The 19,693-nt window shown below is 40.0% G+C and overlaps 1 protein-coding gene across 1 annotated transcript in view; it reads left to right on the top strand.

The window, feature by feature from the left end:
- The window catches only part of Shroom4 (shroom family member 4), a 206,220-nt gene that overhangs the window by 141,917 nt on the left and 44,610 nt on the right, over positions 1-19,693 (top strand).

Genomic DNA, 19,693 nt, shown 5'->3' with positions numbered 1-19,693 from the left:
ATTTCCATTTTTTTTTTTTTTTGAGCACTTGGCAGTATTTTTAAACAATGTGGTGAGGAACAGGTGGGAACATCATGTCCTCGCCCATGTTCCTAGTTAAAAGAATATTAAATAAAAACAACGGGAGATGAGATGCTGTAGGTATTTTATTAATGCTCATAATTATGAATCTTTAACATTGTGTTCCAAAATATGTTGTTTGACATCCATGAAAAGTGATAATAGGAAGACTTATGACAAAGGGATGTGTGTGTGTGTGTGTGTGTGTGTGTGTGTGTGTGTGTGTAGACAGAAATAAGAGAGGATAGTGGGAGAGAATAACAGAATGAATTATAGACATGTATCAGATTATCTAGTAACAAGGGCATGAAAGATGATATAGTTGCTAAGTGCACTAACTGTTCTTCCAGAGTTTAGTTCTCACCTTGTACGTTAGGCGGCTCATAGCCCTGACCTCAGACACCATCCATGTCATGTGTATGTGTGTCAAGAAAGAAAAAATTTTCAAAGAAAAAGCAATACAAACCAAATAACAGAGCTGAACAAAGAAGTTGATGATGGCTGCAATAAATAATAACCTGTATTGAGTAGCTTCAAAAATGAAAGGAAGAAAAGAGTACTATTTTGCAGAAAAAGACAAGTTATCAGCTTAAAGGGTTTTTATAAAGATGTGAAGATAGAATGAAGAGAAATCTAGGTTTGAGGACTATTAAGGAGGTTAAGAGCACGTCAAATTAGGGGAGCAAAAATCAACTTGGCACTTGTAGAAGAGTGGAAGGAGCTTGATTAGATGTAGGCTGCTCACGTGTTGTGATTGTCTGTAGAGAGAAAGGGATCGTGACAGTCATAATGCGGAGGATGGATTAATACCCGGTGACTAAGTCAGTGTAAGTGCTGAAGAAAAACCACTCAAAGAGTTGTAGTCAGGTCTCTAAGGGTTTAAAACAAAGGAAAACAACCCCCCCCCGAAAATATAAACTAGGAAGGTGTAAGGTTACTTTTTAAGTTTTGTTTGTGGTGGGTAGTGATTGTGTGTGTGTGTGTGTGTGTATGTGTGTGTGTTTGCATGTGTGTGTGTGTTTGCGTGTGTGTGTGTGTATGTACGTGTATGTATTACCTACAGATGGGTGGGCTAATGGATGGATGGAGAGATCCAACTGGAAACTGTGAGAAACAAATAGAAACATTATAGTGTTTTGGTGAGAGACTAGAACTAAAGATTGTCCTCCACACACAGATTGCTATTAACAAGATAAAATAATCTGAATCCCACTTAAATATGTGCAGATGCTTTCATTCTTAAAATACAATCTTCCCTGGAAATTTCACTTTCTTCCAATGTCCTTTCCTTCACAATGAAACCTTTAAGTCTCAAAAATATTCATAGATCCATTATCTCTCTTTTCTCACTTCCCATTTTCTTCTTACCCCTGGTCACACACTTAACACCGAATCACTCTCCTGTGTATTGTTAGTTCCAAGATGAATGAGTATCTACCAGATTGATTAAAACATCAAGGCTTATCTTTCTTTGTTTTCCAATGGATTTTTTTTATCAATATAGTAAAGTAGGGGAAGGAAGTTTTCCACTTATGTATATTAGAACTGTGATCAAGTCATCTATCAATTGGATAACTTTCAACAAGTCACTGAATCACAATTTCTTTATCCATACAATGAGGATGATCTACCTTACAGAATTATGCAATAAATGGCACTGCACATAAACCATTTGAAAAAACAGTATTTAAAGTATTTAAATGGATACTTTTGAATACTTCTTTCTAGAAATGTCTTCCATTTAATTATTCTAAGAATTCTTTCTTTTGGTTCCCTTCCTATTTACATTGCTCCTTTCCCCCCTTTAATTTGTCTCTAAGCTACTGTTGTACCCTAAAGTAATGACCCTGAACCCTAAGTGCACATTTGATCCCACCAGAGGATTGTCAAATACATTTTGCCACTGTCTTCTCTCCAGATTTTTTAATTCATATAGGCACAGTAAGTTCCCAGGCAATGGTGATGTGGCTTATCGGAGAAGAGAACCTTAAAAACTGTTAGAGTTTCATTACAGACCCAGCCTTAATCTATAAACTTACGACTGGTGACTCCCAGTCATTATGATTTTCAGCCACATGTTGTCTCCAAGACAGAGCATGGTCAAACATGATTCTGATGTATATGGGATTTGTCAGGAACGGTCGAGAGTGAGAAAATAATAATGGAGATTAGGACTAGTAGTAAAATGCATTGGTCCTGGCATGTAAAGAAGCTGATTAATAGGCCATAATTAAGCCTGGAAATTCATCTAGAAAGACCATTTAGCATAATCATCTTTCTGAGTCTACAGGTTCCACATTTATAGAATCAGCCAATCACAGATCAAAAATATTCTGAACAAGGTTACATTCACACTCAACAATATTGCCATCCACACTACATTAGCTACCATATATAATCCAGAGGTGATTTAAACTCTCTGTTATAGTGTGTATAGTTTACATAGAAATACTACACCATTTTATATAAAAGACTTGAATACCTGTGGACTTTGGTAACCTGGAGCCAATCTTTCACAAATACTGAGGAGAAGTAAGTATGACTTTTAGTATATATGAGTTCATTTTTAAACTTTTAACATTTATTTATTTATTTATTTATTTATTTTTATGTATATGAGTTCACTGTAGCTGTATTCAGACACACCAGAAGAGGGCATCAGATCCCATTACAGATGGTTGTGAGCCACCATGTGGTTGCTGGGATTGAACTCAGGACCTCTGGAAGAGCAGTCAGTGCTCTTAACCGCTGAGCCATCTCTCCAGTCCCCATGTGTTCATTTTATAATATTAAAGATATTTTAAAGGAAGATACAAGACTTAAGAGTCATAAAGGAGAACAGTTTATAATGGACTGTGTGATATTAAAATTTAGAGCACCTCAAACTGTAAGTAAAAGTGGTGGGTGTTTGTGTGTGTGTGTGTGTGTGTGTGTGTGTGTGTGAGAGAGAGAGAGAGAGAGAGAGAGAGAGACAGAGAGAGACAGAGAGACAGAGAGAGAGACAGAGAGAGAGACAGAGACAGAGATAGAGACAGAAAAAGAGATTGATAGATATATGAAAATGTTTTGCATTTTGTTCCACAATATATATGGAAAGGACCTGGTTTTCTTGAAGAACTCTTAAAAATTAAACTAAATTTAAAAAAAAAAACACATTTTACAGAGCAAAAAGCCTCAGAGGAGGCAGTTCAAATCAAAAGAAATTTGGCATATAAATATAAATGAACAGATATTTCACCATACTCATAATTTTATTTTGAGATAAGATTTCACAATGCAGTGTAGGCTTGCCTGGAACTCATTACAATTAAATAAATCTAGATTAATTTAAGAAACAAGATAGAATTTTCATGGATCATGGCAAAAATCTGAACATTTAATATATACTTTGAGCAAGAATGCCAAGAAACAAGCACTCTAATACCTTACTATTCAAAGTGTGGACCTTAGCCCAGCAGCATCTGCATCAAATGAGAGCTTGTTAGAAAAGCCGCTTCACTTCAGACCCACTCAACCAGAATCTGCATTTTAAAGAGATCGCTTGGTGGTGCCCTTGAGGATTTAAAGGGCAGCATAGATCTAACAAACTGTTGGTAGAAGTGCAAATTGCATAACCTCTTTGGGTTTTAATGGACTTTTATTACTTCAGTCACACAACTTAAGATCCAGAGCTCCATGTGTAGAACTTGGTCTAAAAGATGTAATCAGATAGATGTTTGAAGAATTACAAGAATATTCTTAGCAGTATAGTTTTTATTAGCAGAAGCTGGGGAATGATCTCAATATTCCTTATTTGTATTATATGGAAATTTCAATGAAATACTACACAGTTATAAATTTTTTTGAAAATGTATTTTAACATATGAAATCATGTCCGATATATATTGAATGCAAACAGCAAGAATTCAATCAATATTAAAGTATACTTTCTCTGCTCAACTATTATTACTCTCATTTTACAGATAATATAAGTGAAGGGGAGCTGTTAAACAACAGAGCCAAGGCCACATAGTCAGCCATGGTGAATTCAACTCTGGACAGTTTGGTTCTAGAGCTTATGTTTTTTTAAGTATTTATTAATTCTTTGTGAGTTCCGTCATGCACCCCCCACCCAGTCCCTCTCATCTCCCAGTCCCCTCATATCTGCTTTTAAGCCCGTGTAACTCCTCCACAAAGTAAAACACACACAGACCACAAAAGCAAAGCATAGGAAACATCCCATTGCAGAAGCTATACTATGTCACCATATGTCCCACAGTATATCCCTCTGTCCACACATCTTTGTTTAAATGTTCATCTCATCGCAATGAGTCATTGGTCTGGTTTGAGATCCCTGGCTTCTGTGACACCATCAATATTGGCTCTTCACTGGGACTCCTCCCATATACCCTGTTGTTTCCCTGTGTCATGGAGATCCTATAGCTTTGGGTCAGCAGAAGTGGCCCTTTCACATGTCCCAAGTGTTTGCAGATGATACAGATTTTGGCATGGGCCAACTCAGAACCCTGGACTTGGGCCTGCGGGGCAGCTCAGCTGGTGAGTCTGCAGTCACTCTCTCTTATCTGTACCACCAGGGTGAACTCCGCCGCACGGCTGCAGCTGCACTGCCCAGTGTCACCTGATTTCATGCCCTTGGGGCCAGCTCACCTGTAACTGCACCTGCAGAGCCAGCTCCACTGAACAGCTTTCCCAACTGCTGGAGGTGGCAGTGGCAGGGGGCACTACCTCTGTGCCCATGCCACCCCGTGGCAGAGGAGTGTCAGGACTAGCTCTCCCACACTCATGTCCCTGGGGACTGCTCACCCACACCCCTGCCGCCAGGGCTAGCTGCCTGGAGTGCTGCTGCTAGTGAGAGATGGGGCCAGCTCTCCAGATCGCCACAGCCAAGGAGGGGTGGGGCAAGTTCCGTACAGGCCCTAGACCTCCATGTGGTCCCTGGAAGCTACCCCAACAGGGACATCCCCTGTTCTGTAGTGGTAATATGAGTCACTGACATTTGATACCAGCCCCTGCTGCTGCCTAGCCAAGGATCCAGACGTGATCCACAGTGGCAGCTCAGGATGGGAATGTCACCCTGGCCCCAGGTGGCAGGGCTGGGCCACTTACAACAGAATACTTCTCTGCACCCTTAAGTTTCCAGTTCCAGCTCTCTTCAAACAGGGAATGTTTGTGTTTGTTTCCCTCTCCATATTATGCCATTTTTGTTATTTCTTCTCTTGTTATTTTGGATATTACAACTTCTGTGAATAAAAGATGAGTCTGCAGCTAGTTTCATCAAGGCGACAGTGGGGACTTTTCCTGGTGATCCATCAAAATGCTTAGGACTGGTGCGAAAAACGATTCATTATTTTCGTGAACTGTGACATTATTGCTGTAAAAACTCGGTCCATTTGCACAAAGGACTATGTCATGATTGGGGAAAGAAGAGCCTTTCTTTTACATGAGAGCTTGGGTCCCTAATTGGTGCGGTAATATACTTTTATTTACATCAAAGGGCTGAAATTATTGGACACACACAGTCTATTTGCATAAAGCACTGTGCCATGCTTGGTGCACATACAATCCTTCATTTTCGTGAAGCAGTGGCCTGTGTTTGCTATAGGTATAATGTTTCATATTCGTGAAAAACTGTACTCTACTTAATACAAATATCTTTGCCACAACCCCTTCCTTTGGTCATACAAGCAATAATTTTTTGACTTAGCTTTCAAGTCATCTGGGAGACACTGTCACGTATGTCCTCATGCTGCTGCTTCATTGAGCCCATTTCCTGGGTGCTCATAATCTTTTCTTAATTTTTAAGATTGATTTTTAAAACTTCAAATATAAAGTAGTTGGTTTCATTGTCATATTTATGCAGATATATCACTGTGCATTGCTCACATATACTTCACTGTATGCGTTTATGTTTATCTTGTTGTATGCAGAGTATCACATACCATAAAATCTAGGTTTGCAGATGTTCAGATATATGTCCATTTTTCTAACTTTTATTCTATTATTTTTCTTCCTTTCTATTAGTCCTTCTCCCCAAATAGGCTCCTTCATTTAAAGCCATATGTGTGTGTGTTTGTATGTGTGTGTATCTGTGTGTATGTATTTGTATGTGTGTATGTGTGTGTTGGTATATGTGTGTATGTGTGTGTATATGTGTGTGTGTTTGTATCTGTGTGTATGTGTGTATGTGTCTGCGTGTCTGTGTGTGTATGTGTGTCTCTGTGTGTATGTGTGTCTTTGTGTGTTGTGTCTGTGCACGGCATGCATGTGTGTGTGTGTGTGTGTGTGTGTGTTAGTCTAGATCCACATTTGAAAGTGTGATATTTGTCTGAATATTGATTCTATCATAGTGGTCCAAAGTTTTACATCCATTTCCCACGTTTGTTTTTATTCTCTTGATATCCAGTTTTTCCTGCACCGCTTTTCATGATTAGGCTCTCTTTTCCTCAGTGTTTGCTTTTGGCACCTCTGTCATATCTCAAATGGATGTAGCTGTGTGGGTTTATTCTGTAACTTGTACTGTATTACATTAGTGTGTGCATCTACTTCTGTGCAGCGCTTCGGCCATCTGTGTTACTAGGTCACTGTAGTATGACTTGAACCAGGTATTGTAATTTCTTCAGGGTTCCCTTTCTGCTCTTGCCAGCTTTGCAGTTCAGATCTCTTGTGCTTCCATATGAATTTTAGGATGTGTTTTTCTAGTTGTGTAGAAAATGCCATTCACATTTCAGAAGGAATTGCATTAAACTCTAGACAAATTTGGGCAATAAAGCTATTTTCACAACATTCCTCATCTCTTTCTGAGGCTATTATAAATGGAACTTGTTTCCCTTTGATTTCTTTCTCAAAATGCTTGTTGTTGACATGAAGAAAATCTACTACTTTAGTATGATGGCTTTCATTCTGATACTTTGCTGAAATTATTAGATCTTAGATTTTTTTTTTACGGAGTCTTTAAGGTCTTCTAAGTATAGTATCATTTTATGGGCAAACAGATAATTTAACTTCTTCTTTATTCATATCCCATCAATTTTTTTCTCTTGCCTGTTTTGCTGTAACTAAGATTTCAACTATCACATACTGATTAAGAGTGGAGATACAGCACAGGCACCACCTCCCTCCTTATTTTAGAGAAAATGTTTCTTTTTTTCTTTTATTGGATTTTATATTTACATTTTAAATGTTATCCCCTTTCCCTGTTCCCCCCCAGAAACCTGCTATCCCATCCCCGCCACCTGCTTCTATGAGGGTGTTCCCTCACCCACCCCTACCTCCCTGCCATGACATTCCCCTACACTGGGGCTTCAAGTCTTCCCAGGACCACAGGCCTTTCCTCCCATGGATGCCCTACAAGGACATCCTCTATTACACATGCAGATGGAGCCATAGGTCTATCCCCGTGTTCTCTTTGGTTGGTGGTTTATCCCTGGGAGCTCTGGGGTATCTGGTTGGTTGATATTGTTGTTCTTCCTATGGGGTTGCAAACCCCTTAAGCATCTTCAGTCCTTTCTCTAACTCCTCCATTGGGGTCCCTGTGCTCAGTTCAATGGTTGGCTGTGAGCATTTGCCTCTGTATTTGTCAAGCTTTGGCAGAGCCTCTCAGGAGACAGCTCTACCAGGCTCCTGTCAGCAGGCACTTCTTGGCATCAGCAATGTTGTCTGGGTTTGGTGACTGTATATGGGATGGATACCCAGGTGAGGAAGTCTCTGGATGGCCTTTCCTTCAGTCTCTGGTCTATACATTGTCTCCATATTTCCTCCTGTGAGTATTTTATTCCCCTTTCTAAGAAGGTCTGAAACATCCACACTTTGGTCTTGTTTCTTCTTGAACTTCTTGTGGTTTGTGAATTGTATCATTGGGTAATCTGAGCTTTTTGGGCTAATATCACTGAGTGCATACATGTGTGTTCTTTTGTGATTGCTACCTCACCAGGATGATATTTTTAGTTCCATCCATTTACCCAAGTGAATTTCATGAAGTCATTGTTTTTGATAGCTGAGTAGTACCCATTGTGTAAATGTACCACATTTTCTGTATCCAATCCTCTGCTCTAATGATATTGGTTCTTTCCAGGTTCTGGCTGTTATAAATATGGCTGCTAAGTGAACATAGTAGAGTATGATCTTTTGTTAGTATGTTAGCATCTTTTTTGAGTGCTCAAGAGTGTATAGCTGGATCCTCAGGTAGTGCAATGTCCAATTTTCTGAGGAACCTCCAGACTGATTTCCAGAATGGTTGTACCAGTCTGCAATCCCACCAACAATGGAGGAGTGTTCTTCTTTCTCCACATCCTCGCCAGCATCTGTTGTCACCTGAGTTTTTGATCTTAGCCATTCTCACTGGTGTGAGGTGGAATCTCAGAGTTGTTTTGATTTGCATTTCCCTGATGACTAAGGATGTTGAACATTTCTTTAGGTGCTTCTCAGCCATTCAATATTCCTCAATTGAGAATTCTTTGTTTAGCTCTGTACCCCATTTTTAAAAAGGTTATTTGATTCTCTGGAGTCTTCACTTCTTGAGTTCTTTTTATATATTGGCTATTAGCCCTCTATCAGATGTAGGATTGGTAAACACTTTTCCCAATCTATTTGTTGCTGTTTTGTCCTAATGACAGTGTCCTTTGCCTTATAGAAGCTTTGTAGCTTTATGAGGCCCCATTTGTCAACTCTTGATCTCAGAGCATAAGCCATTGGTGTTCAGGAAATTTTCCCCTGTGCCCATGTGTTCTAGGCTCTTGTGCACTTTCTTTTCTATTAGTTTCAGAGTATCTGGTTTTTTGTGGAGGTCCTTGATCCACTTGAACTTGATCTTTGTATGTGGTGGTAAGAATGGATCAATTTGCATTCTTCTACATGCTGACCTCCAGTGCCCAGCACCATTTGTTGAAAATGCTATTTTTTCCCCACTGGATGGTTTTAGCTCCTTTGTCAAAGATCAAGTGACTATAAGTGTGTGGGTTTATTTCTGGGTCTTCAATTCTATTCCATTGATCTACCTGCCTGTCTCTGTATCAGTTCCATATAGTTTTTATGACTATTGCTCTGTAATACAGCTTGAGGTCAGGGATGGTGATTTCCCCAGAAGTCCTTTTATTGTTGAATATAGTTTTCACTATCCTGGGTTTTTGGTTATACCAAATGAATTTGAAAATTGCTCGCTCTAACTCTATGGAGAATTGAGTTGGACTTTTGATGGGGATGGCATTGAATCTGTAGATTGTTTTTGGCAAGATGGCCATTTTTACTATGTTAATCCTGACAATCCATGAACACGGGAGATCTTTCCATCTTCTGAGAACTTCTTCAATTTCTTTCTTCAGAGACTTGAAATTCTTTTTTTTTTTTTTTCCAGAGCTGAGGACCGAACCCAGGGCCTTGCACTTCTAGGCAAACGCTCTACCACTGAGCTAAATCCCCAACCCGAAATTCTTGTTATATAGATCTTTTGCTTCCCTGGTTAGAGTCACACCAAGCAAGGTCTTTTATATTATTTGGGACTATTGTGAAGGTGTCCTTCCCAATTTCTTTTCTCAGCCTGTTTACCCTTTTGTAGAGGAAGGCTACTGACGGTTTGAGTTAATTTTTATACCCAGCCACTTTGTTGAAGTTGTTTTATCAGGTTCAGAAGTTCTGGTGGAATTTTTGGATCACTTAAATATACTATCATATCATCTGCAAATAGTGATATTTTGATTTTTCCCTTCCAATTTGTATCACTTTGATCTCCTTTTGTTGTCTGATTGCTCTGTCTAGGACTTCGAGTACTATATTGAATAAGTAGGGAGAGAGTGGGCAGCCTTGTCTAGTCCCTGATTTTAGTGAGATTTTGTTTTCCTCTTCCTCACTTAGCATACGGTTTTATAAATTTTGTCATACCTACCCTTAATGTGTTGATATATGTTCCTTCTATTTCTAGCTTCTTTAGGACTTTTATCATGGCTGAATATTATTAGAGAGCTTTTCTTATTATTTACTTTATTACTAGAGACATTGTTAGAAAGCTTTTTGTATCTTCGGAGATAAACCTTTCATTCCTTTCCCCATTTATTGGCTATTACATTTATTTATGTGTTATATTATCCTTATGTCTCTAGAATTCAACCAACCTGAGCACAGTTATCTTTTTCTAAGGTGTCATTTTTAAAGTGTTTTACTGATAATTTTTGTGTCTCTGTTTATAAAGGAATGTGGTCTATAGGTTTCATGTGTTGTTGTCATGTTCTTATATCGCACAATATTGCAGACTTCATAGAATAACTTCAATGATGTTGAATTTCAGTTTTGTAAAACACCATTTAGTACTCCTTAAAAATTCGGTAGAATTTGACAAAGAGCAAGGGGTGTACATGGTGTAGATGGAAGAGTAAAATGATTTGATTATATTTAAAACAATTTTAAAATAATTTCCCCAAATACAAAATATTAGCAGTATATCTGTGCGATCTTCTGGATTTTTGTTGCTATTTGAGAATCCTAGAAGAAAGTAGACTTTTTTTCAAAGAGGATCTCACTGTGTGTTTCTAGTTAGTGTGAGCTTAAGAATTCCCTGCCGGAACATGTGCCATCACCAAGGCCAAAGTTAGATCTTAAATGTTCTCATGACATACATATATGCGCGTGCACACACACACACACACACACACACACACACATACACAAAGTTAACCTGTGGTATTTACCATCATAATTTAAACATTACTAAATGTTTGCATATGCAAATCATCATAAATACTATACATTTGGAAAATGTCTCTTTGTCAAGTGAGTTTTATAAAGCTGAAAAAAGGAAAAAAAATCACAGACATGGGAAAGTTAATGAACCATAAGTTTGGAAATATTTCAGACTTCCAAAATTCCCAGGGGTTTACACGGAATATTGTTCAACCAGGTGAGGCCTCCCAGGGAAGGTTTGTGTATGGAAATTGCTTGTCAGCCCATATGTCCCTCTGACAAAAACAGTTGTGACCCAGAAATTGTTTTTGTAATTCTGAAACCTTCTTTATCAAAGAGAAGTCCATTCCCACCCCTAGAGGCCAGGTACTTTTCAGACAGCTGTTGTCTATTATGTGTTTAGCACTGCCAGCAGAAGGGAGACTCTCAGCCTACCTTAGAGGGCAAGATTCCACATCTGTCTAAGCAGCAGGAGCCAGTGCCCATCACTAGTACTTTGAAAGGCAATTTGAATATCTGTTCCAAAATGTATGGTCAAGTAAAGAGTCTCAAGCCTGAGCATGTAACTGAATTACATCGAGAGCTTATAGAAACACAGGTTAGTGCCCTCCTCCTGGGTTCTGATTCAGAAGTTCTGAAGCAGGGCCTCCGAATTTTATTTCTGATGCATTTCCAGGACATGCTAAAGCTGGCGTTTTAGAAAAACATATTAAAATCAATGTATGGGAGAAACACAGAAGTTTGTATAAAAGACTTATATTCAAGTCTTCCATGATTAAGTCTTTAAAGCCCAAGTTTCTCCTTTCCTAAAGTAGGTTGTTGTTGGGGTTTAGTGGGGTCATGTTTATGAAAGTTCTTTATAGACAATGAATACCATATACACGTATTAGCTTCTGGACAGCTTCATACATGGTACTTGATGCAGACTTTATGATCTGTTCTTCAGCCTACAGAGCACGATCCTGATACTGACCTCAGTGGTCTTCTTTTTTCCTGTTGCTGTACCTCCCTTAAAATGGCCTCCTCATTCCTTACAGTCACGGTCTGATCTTGCAGCAACTATCAGTTCTCAGTGTTACTGCTGTGAGTAAAATCTTGTCCGAGGATGGAGATGAGGAATGGGGGTCTGTGCTTGTAATGTATGAGGGCCCAAGTTCAATTCCCCACCCTGACTCACAAATAAAATGAACCTGTGGTATAGACTTTTTTTTTTGTAATTAGCAAAGTGAAGTAATCTACTAACAAGCAGGAAAAAGGATTAGGAAAGGCAATATGCTAGGATGATACTCTGTGAACAAATCCAGATGTCCAAATAGTACAATTCCAAGTACATCTGTGCAAGTATGTCTGTGACAATTTTCTTAGGGTCATTTAGTTATAGACTCAGAAGTGATATTGTTGGATAATATGGTATTCTATTTTTTATTATGGTATCTCCATTCTGATTTACATAATAGCTGGCCCAACTTATAGTCTCACCAACAGTATGTAAGGGTTCACTGCCCCACACGCACACACACACACACACACACACACACACACACACACACACACACACACACACACACATTACTAATATTTCTACATTAGCATTCAAACTTTATTTGTTTTATTAATCATAACTATTCTGGCTGGGGGCCAATTCTTGCTAGGGGATCAGCTTTGACTGTCATATCCACTCACTCTAGCCTGACCTCTGTGGACAGTGGCCACAAATGCAGACCCTGTTCATACTGTACTGTGTTGTTGCATGACTAACATTTTCTAGATTAGTGATGTCATCATTCTACAGATGCTTCATAGCCATCTCCTTTCCCTTCTCTCTTGCTCATCAGCCATTCAGTCCGCCAGTTCTCCTAGATCCCCTTTCTGTTTCCTCACTACTTATTAGTGTTCTTCTTTGGCCATTCATCCTGTTGGTTACACTAGCCTATCCATGCTTGCAGCAGCTCTCTACATCAATTTTCCTATGAATAGATATGAGAGCAACGTTCTGAATACTGCTTTGCTCTATTTCTTTCATGCTTTGGAATTTCAACAGCCTGTCTCTTTGCTTCTATGGGATTGCGAAAAGCCGCAAGCTTATCTGATGTTCAAGGAATTAACTATATCAACTTCCCTGCATTGCATAGTCCTCAAACTTGTAAAAACTCCCCCACTCCATTTGTGTAGTTTCTTTCTTCCAGATATTTTAGTTAAAGGAGTACTCCATGATTTTAAGACTTTAGTGTGACAGTGGAATAGTAGAGGCAAAAGGTCAAATACAACCTTCTTTTAGTGGGCCTCTTAAACCATGGCTAAAATAGACCGCATATTTTGATACAGAGCATCTCTCAACAAATACAGCACAAATGAAACAATTCCTTGTCTCTAATTTGAGCACAGTGAAATAGCTATAAAACAATAGAAACCATAGAAAATACACATTGCCATAGAGATTGAACAACACCCTTCTGGATAATGAAAGGATAATTGAAAAGTTAACAGAGTTTAAGTTTTCCTAGTGTTGGATAAAAAAATGGAAATACAGCACACCCAGATCTATCGGATAAAATGAAGATAGTCCTACAAAGAAAGTCTGTAGGGGAAGCTACAGTGGGTATGTATTGTATGAGAGATTTTAAAAACCGTCTTGGGGAACCTGAATAAACAACTTCATGAGGATGGCTAAACAATGTTGCCCAGACATAGCAAGGCAGTCACACATGAGTTCATGGAGCACAAGATCTGTGTAAGATCAGACCAAAGAAAATTCCATGTGTGAATATGTGATTTGGTTATGAAATTCTAACACTAGGTAAAGATCTATTTGGAAATGATGGCTGATTGGGAGAATATATCTTCAGGGACGTAGCCCCTAAAATGCTACTCCATTTTCCGGCAGGTGGCCCTACCCACATGTAGCTACAGGTAGAATCACGTGGATTCAGTGGCCTTAATCAAAAAAAGCACATGAACTTGAGAGGAAATAATAGTAGGTAGAGTAGATGGAGGAATTGGAGGGCAGCAGAAGGGAAGTGAACATTGATTACAACATATTAAACATGTGTATGTTATTTTCAAAGAATAAAAGGAATATCCAAAATTAAATCACACAGAGATAGACAGACAGAGACAGAGTCAGAGACAGAGACTTTTTCCAATTTGATTGGGTCTTTGTTAAAGAAGGGAGTCTGGATCACCAGGCTGCAATGTTCCTCAGCCAGCTATCTTGTAGGGAAAGGTCTTCGGAGCTCCGTGTCCCTTCACCATGACTGAGCCTTTCCCCTCTCTGTCAGATAAAATGTCATGTATTGTCCTGTACTCCACTGCCTGCCCTCCCCAACCATCTGTAAGCTTTCTTCCTGCCTGCCTGGGCTTCCCATGTTTAGAAGGTGGAATGTACTATTTGTGGGGTGGCTAAAAGAGCCACAGAAAGTAAACAGAGCCAACCAAGGACACGCTTTTGTGTTTCTTCTTATCCAAACACTTGCAGGAGAGGAAAAGAGTCCACATTGCATTACAGCCCAGACCACAATTCCAAAATAATAGGGGTCACATTTTCTTCTTGCCCTGGGTGGGAAAGAGCCAGGGTTCCCTTTTGGATTGTCACCTCCTGTCTACTCTCTTTGAAGGGGTTTGCCGAACCAAGAACAAAGACAGGAGGTGCTGTAAAAATATATCAGTGCCACATATACCTGACCAGGGTAGCTGGAGATTAATTCCTTCTAGAACTATTCTGTTAACCTCCCCTCACCCATCACAACAGTCTTTAGAAGGACTTTTTTGGGAGACAACTTCAGAATGATCTGCCAATGTAACTACTGCTTTGCTACTGAGTTCTTGTTTTCTCAGTTCTTTAAAAGGAAGCACCTTGCTCCAAGCACAGGAGAGTATATCATATTATCTGCTATTCTACTCCGCTAAGCACTTTTATCAGTCACCATAGTTTTTAACCTCTAGAAAATTCCAAACTGGCCAGACTATTGCTTGAGTTCTTATCTTACCATCTCTTGCCCAAAGATTCTCTGCCTGTGTGCCCATCTGCTAGTCCCCCACCTCAACAGACATCAGATAAGCACTTGCCTAGGCCAGGGAAAGATGTTTGTCAACTAGAAGACGAAGAAAAATTAGGTATCCCAGCCTGAATATTAAAGGGAGAATAAACTATTTTTTCTTGTAAATTTTTTGGAACAGGGATTATTTGCCAGTAAATTGCCACTTACGTGGTTATCACGGGAGGCGGAAGCAGGATCACTCTGCAGCTCTTCAGAACATTGTAGCCTTGCCCCCATTCTAAACCCACTAAATCAGAGTCTGATACTCCATGACCCATATACCCAGTGAAGTTTGACAAGTGCTGATTGAGATTACTAGGTCTATCTTTGAGCCTTCTCTTAACTGGACCTTTCTCATCCATCCCTGATTGGATTGAAGAAACCCATTTTCTTGCTACTAATAGCATTGTGCACATTGTCTTTTTTGGTTAAGCTTAATATTAATAACATGTACTATTTATCAAGTGTCTATTGCATGCCAATTATACTTTATAGACTAGGAACTTGAAATTCTGTGTCATCCACTAGGCCAAGAAAGATCATTTGAAGTGAAGTCAAGGTTCCAAGTCAGGTCCACCTTCCCTATAAACTTAGCCACACAATAGTTCTTTTATAAATTGATAAACTTATGTGAGGTGCAGAGGAATGCAAGAGGAAAGGACTAACTTCCCCAGAGAGGAAAGGCCGTAGCATACTTTTTGTCTTGAGGGAGCTTGCATAAGCCCTCATGGGGACCGTAAATTACCGGAATCGAAGCCAGAGGCCAAAGGAGATTGGAGTAGGGATCAAGTTAATTATGACGGGAAAACCCTAACTTGACATTCCTAAGAAAAAAATAAATCTTGATACCTAGGTCTGGGCTTAGAGACAAATTTGTGGGCTTAACAAATTTGTGTTACACTGCTGTGTGTTCTAGCTAGCACGTTGGTCTGTAGGATATTATTATGAATATCAGGCTTGGATCAGAGAATAAATAGAAGCCCACAGAAAGTATGGTTCTCAAATACCATTATTCTCGTATTGCTAATAAGCTTCTTTTCTGGAATTGGGGTATTTAGTGTGAAATTAAGTCTCTTTTTGGAAAGGAACAGATGCTCAGTTGCATCTTAGAAGTGAAAGTCTGGGATATTTATAAACTTTTGTCTCTCAGACGGACCTTTACCTTGAAAAGTGTCTTAGTCAGTGGTCCCCAGCTTTACCAAAAAATGAGCTATAGTGTCACTTTTTCAACCTGGAGGCTGCTGGAGCCTGTTGTTCTCCTTTCTGGGGGCCCTGAGGACCTGTGGATGGCAGTGCCAACTCAGTCCAGGAAAGAAGAATTCTTTTTAAGTGTATGTGTCTGGGGTGTTTTTTTCACTTACGTGTATTTTTAAAATTTTTTTTAGACACCTCGCTTTATTTTCCTAAACATCATTTCTTTGTTTTCCTGAGCTTTAGGGAGCAGGCAGCTGGGCCCAGCCTTGGCTGGTCTCTTGAGCTGGAGGGATGGGCCAGGGGGTCGAGGAGGTAGGAGGTAGAATGGGGTGGGGAAGGTTACTGCTGAACTGCCTTTCTCCTTTTCTTCGCCAAAGGCTATGGCTGGTTCCTGAGCACCGTCTTTACTCTTATCAGCCCTTGCACATGGCTCACATTCCAGGGCTGTGGTTACAGACAAACCCAACAGCCTGATGACTGTAATTTTGCAGTCTCTCTGAACCCTTGGATGATACTTAGGGTGTTGGGCTGCTGGCCCACGCCCCCAGGAGGTCTAAAGCTGAAGGTTGCCAGTTCCCAGCTAAGAGAGAAGACACTGGAGTGGTTGATGGTGAGAATGTGAACTAGCTGGATACGCGATCTCTCAAGCCATCTCTCCTCTCTGAGAGAAGACACTGGAGTGGTTGATGGTGAGAATGTGAACTAGCTGGATACGCAATCTCTCAAGCCATCTCTCCTCTCTGAGCAACTTCCGTGGTAGGTACAGCCACAGTTTCCAACTTTTTTCTCCTGCTGCTCACTTTTCTGTGTCTTGGTTTTTTCATGAGCACAGGCAGTTGTGCATAGTGGATAGTGACTTATAGAATTTGTTCTGTGACAGTGCCTAACCCAGCTTTAGGAGATGGGATAAGGATTCTAGTCTTTCCTCTATTGGGGTTGGGCTGCATAATTGATACTTAAGCTTAGTGATTTTTTATTATTATTAATCGTTCCATTCATCTACATCTCAAACGTATCCCACTTTCTGGTTACCCCTTCACAACCCCCCCCCCACCAATTACACAGCTTCTCTCTCATCCTCCCCCTTCTCCACTAGAGAGAATGGTCTTAAGTCCAGAGCTACTGACACCTTCCCTTCTCACTGCCTCTTGAGGAATAGTTATATCAAGCCTTATGTGCATAAACTTTCTGAGACAGAGCCCTTTGGGCCATATGGTATTTAGAGAAAGCTTGAGGATCTGAGTTTGTTTTCCGAATTTATCACTCATGTGTGAGTGTTTGTGCACCAGGGCTTGCTTATGGAAGTCAGAAGACAACTTCGTGTCTCTGGCACTTCGCCTCTACCTTTACTCACCTTCAACTTAGGTTATCAGACAGGTATGGCAAATGCTTCACCTACTTAACCACCCTGCGAGTCTGAGATCTGAGTTTTGATGCCAACTCTAACTTTAATTCTGGTTACTAGCTATGCGTTTCTGGCAAATCATTTAAGCTGTCTGCCACTCTCCTTCTTCATTGATAATATGAGACTAATAATAGTTCTTACACATGACATTGACGTGAGGGGTAAACCAGATAATGCATATGAAGTACTGAGTGCCTGACACAGCTTCAGTGCTTAGTAGAGCCCCCCCTCCCAGGTTTTAGTTTTGTAAATTCACAGAATGTCTGTATCACATACTGTGCTAATCAGTTCCATACACGGGATGGCATCATTTGTACTAGACCATAACTCATGAGGAATAGATGGCCACCATCCCCATTTTACATATAAGAATATATAACTGAAACTCCAGTGGCGGGGTAGAGTACTTGCCTAATGGACATAGCCCTAAAAGGCAAAAAATGCCTTGGCCAAGGTTACACAACTGGAATTTGCTACAAGTGTGGACTGAGTTTAGGACAGTTCACAAATGATAATAGGCCAGGTACTGGGCTCTATGGAGTGTTTCTTCTCTTTCTTATGCTGGGGTTAAATGGGACTGGATCTGGCCCCAGTTTTCTCTGCTGAGATTTCCTCCCAGTCTTTCATTTTTTCGAGTGTCTCCAAAGCCCTCACTATATTCCTCAGTCTCCTCGGGGATTATTTTCTACTACTGGAGAAACTCTAGAGAGTAAGGGGTCTTTCTAAGCAAGTGTTTTAAGTGTGGCAAGGGAGCAGTAGAGCAGAAAATTGATAGAAGTTCCTCGAGCACACTTGGTTGAAGGTACCCTTGAGCCATCTAAAGGGACAAGCTTGAGCTAATAGCCAGTATTATACTATATGCTATTTACTGACCACTAGGTAAAACACTAGACTATTCGCTGTATGCTCTAAGAATACTTCTTCTAATGGAGGCAGATGAGGATAACTGTTTCTAATTCCCATAATAACCTTAACAGATTAAGAAACATTGCTCAAGTAACATTGCTCAAGTAAAAGGTAACTCGGATGCTTTGATTCTTGTAGAGTCGCACATGTAAAATTCTAGAGTTTTATTTTCATTTCCTCCTGGTTTAGTACAGTCAGTTGGACCAAGCTAATTATATATGAAATGCTGATAGGCGATGCAAAATAGCATATTATGGTGGGATAAATTATGAGGGCTAGGTTGCTGGAGATAGAGTCCCCAGAGGAGATGGCACTAGCAGTACATGTTTATTTACTGTAATTTGTATAATATCTACAGCCTCATGTCCATAAAGATGCACGAGTTAATGACCATTGGGAATGTCTCCATTTTATTGCTCTGGAAATGATAGTGCCGAGAATTTGACACTGACAGCAACAGAAGCTAGCAAGTGAGGGAAATGGGATTCAAAGTAGAGCAGTCCAGTCACTGGGATAATGTCTATTGGAAAATGAATAGAAGTAAAGGCGAGTTGGAAAAGAGCAGCGCTAAGCACGGAACATGATTAGAGCAATGAGACTGAGCTGTGATGTGAGCTGGCTTTTTCAGAGGTTCTTCCCTTCTGACATTGGCTTGGTCTGTCATTTCTCCTGGTTTCTTGCATCTGCCTGGCCCTTCTGCGCCCTCTCCCTATATTCTCCGCGCTGCCCTCTCATTTATATGACTTCCTTCTCCTGCTTCTGTTTTCCCTCCCATCAGTCATCTCTCTATGTCCTAGTTCTACCATGTCCCGGTTTATCGTTTCCATTTCTAGGGGTGCCCTCTAATCATTTGAAATGCGCTGGTTGACAGGGATGCGTCTTGTATGAGCAAGTCAATGTAAGAGTTGCTGCTGTTGTGGGTTTTAGCACCAGAACCTCTAGTTATATTGGAGGCCTTGGCCTCAGACCTGTTTCCAGTTACTCGGCCCTGGAATGCTAAACAGCTGATCTCCTGTCATCCTAACCTATCACCCCTTTGTCCCTTTACCCCTCATAAGAATTTGGCCTCTTTGCCATGACTTTGCCTACAAGTTCAAGTATCTGACTTCTGTGGATTTGTGCCCATGTTGACCTTTGCTGTCTAGTGCATTTATGCTACTCTATTTTAATTACCTGACTCTTTCATGAATATGGAAGCTCTTGAGGATATAGACTGTATTTGACTCACAGCTGCACTTCTAGAACTGCATGCATTTTGAAAGACATATACTAAATATACAATAAATACTTTTAGAATGAATGAAGAAATTTAAACAATTTGTACTCCAAGCATCTTAACCACTTGGCCTCATTTTGCTCAGAAAAAGATGGGAAGATTGGTCATATTGATATCTTTCCCTCAAAGACAAGTGCAGTTCGGCTT

Source organism: Rattus rattus, chromosome X, assembly GCF_011064425.1.
Source record: "Rattus rattus isolate New Zealand chromosome X, Rrattus_CSIRO_v1, whole genome shotgun sequence".
Taxonomy (NCBI): domain Eukaryota; kingdom Metazoa; phylum Chordata; class Mammalia; order Rodentia; family Muridae; genus Rattus; species Rattus rattus.
Note: the sequence above shows the minus strand (reverse complement) of the source record. Positions and strands in the feature narration are given on the sequence as shown.